This window comes from Capsicum annuum, chromosome 11 (genome assembly GCF_002878395.1).
Source record: "Capsicum annuum cultivar UCD-10X-F1 chromosome 11, UCD10Xv1.1, whole genome shotgun sequence".
Taxonomy (NCBI): Eukaryota; Viridiplantae; Streptophyta; class Magnoliopsida; order Solanales; family Solanaceae; genus Capsicum; species Capsicum annuum.
In genome coordinates this window covers 14,015,800-14,024,900 of record NC_061121.1, presented here as the reverse complement: position 1 = coordinate 14,024,900, position 9,101 = coordinate 14,015,800, and the positions used below count along the sequence as shown (strand labels likewise).

Sequence of the window (9,101 nt, the reverse complement as noted above, 5' to 3'; positions counted from 1 at the left end):
AAGATAAAATGCCAAAAAGATCGTTTTTGCCTAGAGTGATAGCTTCAAAATTTCCATTTTCTACTTCAAAAATCGATGAGCTAAAGAAAATTTTTCATGCTGGAGATGATTCTCAATGGGGAAAATGATAGGTGATGCATTGGCTGAGTGTGAAAAATCGCCGAGTGCTGGCGGGACGAAGAGGTGTGTTAGCTCAATTGAGGATATGATAGACTTTTCCACCTCTGTGCTAGCTCGAAACGCTGTCGTTCGTACAACTGAGAACACAAAGGGGTCAAAGGGGGATATCATGATAGGATCAGTCAAAGGAATCAATGGTGGGAAAGTAACTAAATCACTATCTTGTCATCAGAGTTTGCTCCCCTACTTACTCTATTATTGTCATTCGGTTCCAAAAGTTCGAGTCTACGAAGCGGATATATTGGATCCCTGATCCCAATTCCAAGGCTAAGATTAATCATGGTGTTGCCATTTGTCATGTGGACACGTCGGCATGGGAACCCAATCATGGAGCTTTTATCGCACTCGGGTCGGGACCCGAGAAGATTGAGGTTTGTCCTTGGATCTTTGAGAATGATATGACCATATGACCTAGGCATTTGCTAATTGAAATGGATCGATCTTCCAGTGTTCTTATTTGGGTCGGATTAATTATGCTTATCAAACCACTTGTTAGACCCTATTCCCCCTTTGGTCACGAAAAAACTGTATATAATAGATATTTATTACATAAGTCAATGTTCTTACTCAGATTAACATTGAGCAAATTTAATACATTTTAAGCTCTCTTTTGTCGTTAGAGTCTGTTTGAAAAGTCATTTCCTAATGAATTTGGTGTATTATTAAGATAATAATCACATAGTAAAATAATTACTGTAAAAGTTAAGTGATCGTCTGTGAATAGCATTCACCTTTTTCCGAAAGGGACATCTAACAAAAAATTCAACAAGGAGGAAATTGAATGAGGAAAAAGAATTAAAACATTTGTGTCTGTTGGTGTATTTTAATAATACTAGTCAAGTGTACGTATTTTGCACGTGTGTCGTATTAATTAATAATAAAACTATGTAATTAAAATTTAAATAATATAAAATTATACTGCATAAATATTATATCAAATTACTTTCGTATAATTCAATAGTTAAGTCTTTGACTATATGAACATTTTCATGTTGTGTATATATGAGCATTTTTTTCTTCATTTTCTTTTAAAGGTAAACAAATAATTTTTTCTATCATTGGAAAAAAAAAAATCAAACGCTTCATTTTTGTATCTACTTTCTAATTGGAAGTTTTTCAAAAGAATTTTTTTTCTTTAAGCATGCACATATACCATAATGGGTTTAACTACATAACCATCACCTACATTACCGTCTAGAGCCCTGAACATGTCGGCTAATCTATCCACCCCCAACTATTATCATAGAAGTCTTTGTATTCGCAATTCAAAATAGAAAACAATTTCAGACAAATTTATATCAGGTTCAAATAGAAAAAAAATAAAGACTCTAAAATCAAATGGAGATCAAAGTGTTCTTTTCTTTTTAACCCAATATATATACTATTACTATAATAAATCATACAAAAATTATTAAATACCTTCAAAAGAAGTAAAACTTGTGATAATTAAAAAGAGAATCATCATTCTCGTACTATAAATCTTAATTTTTAGACAAGATAAATATTTGATTTTTTGGCTACTTCATTTGAGGAGCAACACGAAATTGTTAAAAGGGTGGTTTATATCAAAAAAAAAAAAAATGATAGTAGAAAGGAGGTATGTCCCAATTTTGAGCTATTACTTTGAATGAAAAACGTGCTTGCAAGTTGCAAAACATCATCTATTAGAGAAAGATAATTATATAAATTGATGAATGATATTAAAATTATCTCTGAAAAGACCGATTGATCATATTTTATATGTGTCATAACCATTAGAGCCTCTACCAAAAAAAAACAATCATTAAAAACGTACTGAAAAAATAATATTGGTATGCTGGATCTAGAGTCTTGAGCCGGGGGTCTATCGGAAACAGTCTTGCTACTTCTTCGGAGGTAGTGGTATGGACTGCGTACATCTTACCCTTCCCAGACCCCACCATGTGGGAATACACTGGGTTTGTTGGTGGTGGTGGTGGTATGCTAGATCTAGAGAATATTCGGACTCTTACTACCTACAAAGTATTTTGTGCTATAAAATATAAAGAAAGAACAAGAAAATATAAAGCAAGAATAAGAACAAACACAGAGAATAGAGAGTAATTCTTATTTCTCATTCTTGAGGATGATTACAATGAAGGAAGTCCTTCTATTTATAGGAAAAATTTACTCCTACTTTCTGACTAAAAGATAGATACTTTAAATCCTGATAGATATCAACTAGATCTTGATAGATCTTATTTATATTCTTGATAGACATTCACTATAATGTAAATACATTCACAACACTCACCCTTGAATGTATAATTGATAGATAATGTGCCTCATTAAAACCTTACTAGAAAAAAATTAGTAGGATAAAAAATGTAGTGAAGGAAAAAGAGTACACATCTCTAACAATACGCATATAGGTTGCCTCATTAAAAAACTTACAAGGAAAACCCAGTGGGACAAAACCTTGAAAGGAAAAAAGAGTACAACGCGTATTTGCTCCCCCTAATGAGAACATCCTTAAACTTTGGCATCCTAATCTTGTGCACCATCTTCTTGAAAGTTTCAATTGGAGGAGACTTGATGAATAAATCAGTCACATTATCACTTGAACAAATCTGTTGCACGTTAATATCACCATTCTTTTGTAGCTCATGTATGTAGAAAAGCTTTGATGAATTGTGCTTCGTTTTATCTCTTTTTATGAATCATCCCTTAAGATGTGTTATGCATGCTGTATTATTTCTATATAAAATTGTGGGTACATTGTCACATTTCAAATCACATTTTTCTCGAATGAGATGTATTGTGAATCTCAACCATATACATTCTCGGCTAGCTTCATGAATAGCTATTATCTCATCATAGTTCAATGAAGTGTCTAGATAGACTGATTTGTATATCTCCAAGATATGACAGTGTCCCCACATGTGAACCATTATATGTTTGAGATCGAGATTTATGTGGGTCAAATAAGTACCTAACATCAGCATGATCAATAAGATCGGAACTACAATCTTTAGAATAAAGCAAACTCATATGTTTTATCTCATTCTGATGTCTCCTAGTAGGAGTAGAAATATACCTTGCTAAAAAATTGACTGAAAAGGCTATCTCGAACCTTGTAGTATTTGCAAGATACATGAGTGCACCACTTGCACTTGCACTAAGATATGGTACTTCAAAACTAATCTAATTTGGTATATTTCTCATTTCAGCAAATAATCTATTGTTTTGAAAACTCTCCAAGATTTTCAATAGTTTTCAAGCTATAAGCTTATACAGTATAAGGATTATCAATAAGTTTCCCAGAAACTTTTATATTTTAAATCCTTAAAGAAGTTTTCATATAAATTTTGCCAAGTGACAATATTCAACATTTCATGTGTGACATGTTCAAGTGTCTGGACTGCAAATCGAAAAAGTCTTCCGCTTACCAAGATGCATCCTTTCATGTCACTTGATAAATATTTCTACGTCGACATGCTTAAATAAACGTAGAATTCAGATCCTCGTAATCTTTCACAATATTGCGCCAATATTATATCAAAGATATTAATGATATATCATTTCGTATCGATTATCTCATCACTTCATTATTTTCAAGTACCTAAACCTCTCATAAGGTTTCATAAAGTGTTATGTCGTAGGTTCTAAGAACACATTGCCTTCTTATTATGATTATTTGTTTCTTATCCTTTTCAAGGATTATTTCATTTAGAACCAATGGATCTACCATGCTTCACGCATGCATAAATTTTGTCCTTTAGGAACACAAAATAGGAGCACTTGCAACTTAAATATGAGATGCTTTCGACATTTGACTTGAATTATCTTTTGATTCGGAATCTGATGATAATTCCTAATGTATTTCTTAGTTATTTATAATCTCCCCCTTATGTTAGGAAAACTAACATCCATCTTCTTTCTTCTTTAAGGAATCCATCTTTGTGCATCATGGTATATTCATTAATCGTATACCGCACATTAACTATTAGATGGACAACGTGTGATTCCAGACTTAGAACCAACTTTGAGAGGAAATTAATCATAATTTATTGGTTTGATGATGCATACAAGTACTTTTATATATAATATTTCAAACCAACACATAAAGCTTTTGTTTTCAATGGTTTAACTATTTATTGAAGGCATTCGATGCTAAACCATGATCATCAAGATGAATTGTCTTGATTGCACAATCTGAAAGTTATGCTCTTAACTCAATTTTATTGAGCAAGCAACTTTATGAATGTCAAACTGCAGGTTGACAATAAACACACATGTGATCATCTTATATTGATGCATCTTAATAGATCACATGACAGGTGAATAGGCCCATATTCACCTTTTATACTTTTTCAGATTTTAAGGGATCCAATCCCAATATTAGTTGGTTCAACCAACTTATTATGAGAACAAACAACATTAAAAGTAATGAAGAATTTTCTAATTCTTCAATATATGTTACATACTCAGTATACACTTCTTTGAGATATCGCAATCGTTCATAGCAATTTATGAACTTTTATACTAGTAAACTCCAAGTTTACCATGACATGTACCTTTTTTCTTTAGTAAATTTCAGATTTACTATTACATTAATAAATTTCATATTTACTACTTCAGAAGTAGATTTCAAAATAATTTTTCTTAATTATTCAGCATCTTTCGGAGGTGAGTTGTGATACAATCACAATCGAGTGCACGTTTGCATTAATAAGCTTTTCATTCCCCAGGAATGAAATATAATCATGCCTTAAGCGTATCAAATAATGATAGCTATTACAAAAGCAAATTGAGGCATATATATGATTTATTGCTATCACATTCAATTCAAGGAACGGAGCATATTCAATATGGTGCATTGAGATTCAAACTCAACGCCTTATCCGTATAAAAGAGTCTTAGGCATAAATTCAAGGGAATTGAACCCAACATATTATTATCCCTTTTGATAATATTATTTTTGAGGAATAAATTTAAAACATAAATGATTCCAAACCAATTATTCTTTTTTCCTCAAATTCAACAACAATTATATCATTTAGTAGCAAAAGACAAATAACATAAGAAACTACTAACCTTGAAATTACCTTTAGATTAATAATCTCATCTTGTTTGGCAAAGTCTCGTGCTGATGAAATTACCTTTAGATTAATAATCTCACCTTGTTTGGCAGAGTCTCGTGCTTGAAATTACCTTTAGATTAATAATCTCATCTTTAGATTAATAATCTCACCTTGTTTGGAGGAGTCTCGTGCTTGAAATTACATTTTGAAACGTGTTATGAAATATAAAGCAGAAGAAGAATAGAGAGAAAAGAGAGGAGGCTTCTTTATTTCTCTTGGACGAGAGATCGTATGATTGAGAATACAATGAATAAAACTCCTCTATTTATAGGGAAAAATACTCCTAATTTCTGACTAAAATACAGATACTTCAAATCCTGATAGATATCAACTAGATCTTTATAGATCTTTATCTATATTCTTGATAGACATTTACTATAACGTAAATACATTCATAATATTTCGTTTGTAATGTATTAATTTTAGTCTTTTACTTTTCAACAAAAAAATTATTTTTATTTTAGTAGGACTCTGACGAGACCAAGAAAAAGACAGTTTTATTATGATTCCTACTATAATTTGGTTGGCCTTAAATAACGGTTGTTTTTTATTTTTCAAAAATTATTTATTAGAAGTTTTTATGTATAGTTATATTTTGATAAAAATAGTAAAAAGACAATTTTGTCTTCTATAAACTTTTTTAATGAAGGGCAAAAAGTTCAAATCACTTTTTTAATACTTTTAATATATTATAGATTATAGATTATAAATTATAAATATAGATATAGATTGATAGATTATAGATATAGATTATAGATTATAGATTATAAATTATAGATTATAGATATAGATTATTTTCTCAGTTTTAAAAATAATGACTTTTTTATTCTGTTTTTAAAAAACAATGGCCTTTTTCTTTTTTGAAAATACTTTAATTCTAATTTTTCAAATGAAATGTTTAAGACCACAAGATTAAAGGAAATTTTGATATAATTGACGCAACTTTAATTTAATACCACAAGATTCAAAAGCTTTCTAAAGTCAAATTCAAATATCTTCCTATTATGAATTTAAATTTACTTGATTACATATTCTAATATTATATAGTATTTGTTTAGCATTTTTGCTACATGTTTATGAACATAAATCAAATAAATTCAAGTTTTGAGCATGTTCTATTTGTAGTGAATTTAAAATTTATTTAATTAGAAATTTACATGTATTTCTTTTCTTTTTTAAAAAAATGAATAAAAAAAATTAACAACCCACATTTCTTTCTTTTTCTGTTAAAATTGTAGTAAAATATTTTTCATTTTTCTTAATAAATTTCTATAAGTATAAACTCTCTATGACTTGATTCGGCAGTTTCAAAAATTAGTAGACATTTTTGTTTTTAAAAGATAAACCATAAATATATGAAGACGTGGGTCCTATATAATGTGTATATAAGAATTTTATTGGTAACCTATTTTTGAAATTCACGTTTTAAATTTCAAAAAGAATTGGTTACCATTTGTTTAAAAAAAAAAATGAATGTAAAAAATAAAGTAACCATCAATATTTGAATTTTTCAAAAATAATACCCATATATTATTTTCTATTTCTTTAATTTTAAAAGTGAAAATATTTTTTAATTCCATCTTTAAATTTTTTTCCACTTGAAAAATTCTGACTTAAAAATAATTGTAAAAAGTTATTCTCAATACAACTATTAAAAAACAGAAAAAAAAATTAAAATATGTATAAAATTTGAATATTTTAATAACTGAAAAATCAAAAGCAACTATTAATTACGGTGTTCAGGATTCCAACACGAAATTGGTTATTTTCTAGATGACTTATTTACATTAACTAAAAATAAACTATATAAAAATGAATGAAATAATAACCATCAGTATAATTATTAAATTGTAAAAATATAAATTTTGTAAAAAATGAAAGATTAACTATCAAATTTAAATTTTTTAAAAAAGTTGTCGAAATTAAAAAGTAACTACTAACTAATTTTTACCTAATTAACTAAATTGTCCTAAAAATAACATATGTCAATTTTCTATTTTTCACTTGGCAACAATCTAAGCAAGACTTTCTTGCTATTTAGTATATAACTAATATACGTACCCGCGCGATGCACGAATAATTATTAAAATATTATCTTATTCGAACATGTTAAATTATACTATCTTAAAAGAAATTCAACTATCATATTATAACATCTCAATTAAATTACAAAAATAAAATTTAAAAAAATCTATTTTATTAATATTAAAATAATATTAAAATATTATTTTTAATGTCTAAAATTACGATATTTTATATTTTAAATCATATAACCTTCAAAAAAGTTCAACTATAATATGTTAACTAAATGAAATGCGCCCCGCCCCCCAATCTATATGAATAAAAACAATCAAATAAAAAAAAAAATATGTTTCATGTTTTTTCTTTGTTGTACTACTCACAATTTACCATTGTCAGATTATTAATATTGACTTTTAAAAAAAATAAAAATTCTATTATTCACATCTCATCAATTTAATTTATAAATAATAATATGTATATTATCTAATTACTTTATTATATTTTCAAATCCCCCCCCCCCCCTCCCCCTACTCCCTACTTTTACATTTTTTCTACTTTTTAAAATTATTATACTTTTCTCTAATTAGACTTTGAACTAATTTATTTTGTGTTACATACAGAAGTAGCTGAGTATCTTATCCTTTGTTTCAAATATAGAAATTAGAACAAATGATTTTTTCTTTAATATAACAGGATAAATGGATACCAATATGATCTAATTTGTTAGAAGTGCTTTTAAAATGCAAATTAAACACTTTCATGATTCAACTCTATCAAAATATGATTTACTCCTATTCTATTTCATATTTTTATTTAAATTTGTAAAAAAATATTAACTTGACCTAATAATTTAAAAGAATTTCATAATGCATGAAAAATTCCTAAATGTGACTTTTAAATTTTAAATTAAAATTATTAATTTATTCTTTGAAATGAAATTTAATTGTGACCTAATTCCGTCGTGTTTATTATGTTATATTCTAAGCTTCAGTATTAATTTTTTTCCTTTTTTAGGTTGTGACTTCACATTAATTGTTATGACTTATTAACATATATTTTAAAAATTATTTTATTTAGTCTTTTAAATGCCTTATTTTCTTTCTTTATGATAAGAAACTACTCAAGGAATATAGAAATATCACTTGTTAGCATAGGATAAAAGACACTTAATACATGATGTAAAGTAAAAGTAAGAAAAATTAATTAAAATATCTAAATATTTACAAATTTATTTTATAATCCTCCTAAAAGAGAATATATATGTAAATATGATGTAGTAGTACTCTAGAAAGGCATCTTTCTACTTAAAATAAATATATTAAAATAAAAAAAGTGTTAGTACAAATTATATTAAATTTTTTATATTAATTGCAAATACAGATAATGATTTGAGCTCAACCTGCAAATAAATATACATACATACATACATACATACATATATATATATATATATATATATATATATATATATATATTGGTGATATTCATAGTTCCTCTTAAAAAAAATATAAATTAAAATTCAATTAATACATTTTTTAATATCTCTAAAGACTAATTTAGTCAATACCTTCTTTATCGACTTGCCATTCTAAAAAGCTAAAGAAAAAAAAGAGAAGAGGTTACAATCAAAGCACCATGCCGGTATAACTTTTTACATGCTAATATAACAATTACAAAATATGTGAACAGAGATCTATAATTATTCTCCTCATAAAATGAATCAAGCCAAAATTCAAAACAATAAAAATAATAACTAATATTCAAATTAAATTAAATCAAATAAATTGAAAAAAAAAA

At 27.3% G+C, this 9,101-nt stretch overlaps 1 pseudogene; it reads left to right on the top strand.

Moving 5' to 3' along the window:
- Positions 1 to 665, top strand: part of LOC107846714 — a 5,887-nt pseudogene extending 5,222 nt beyond the window's left edge.
- Positions 666 to 9,101: the final 8,436 nt, after the last annotated feature.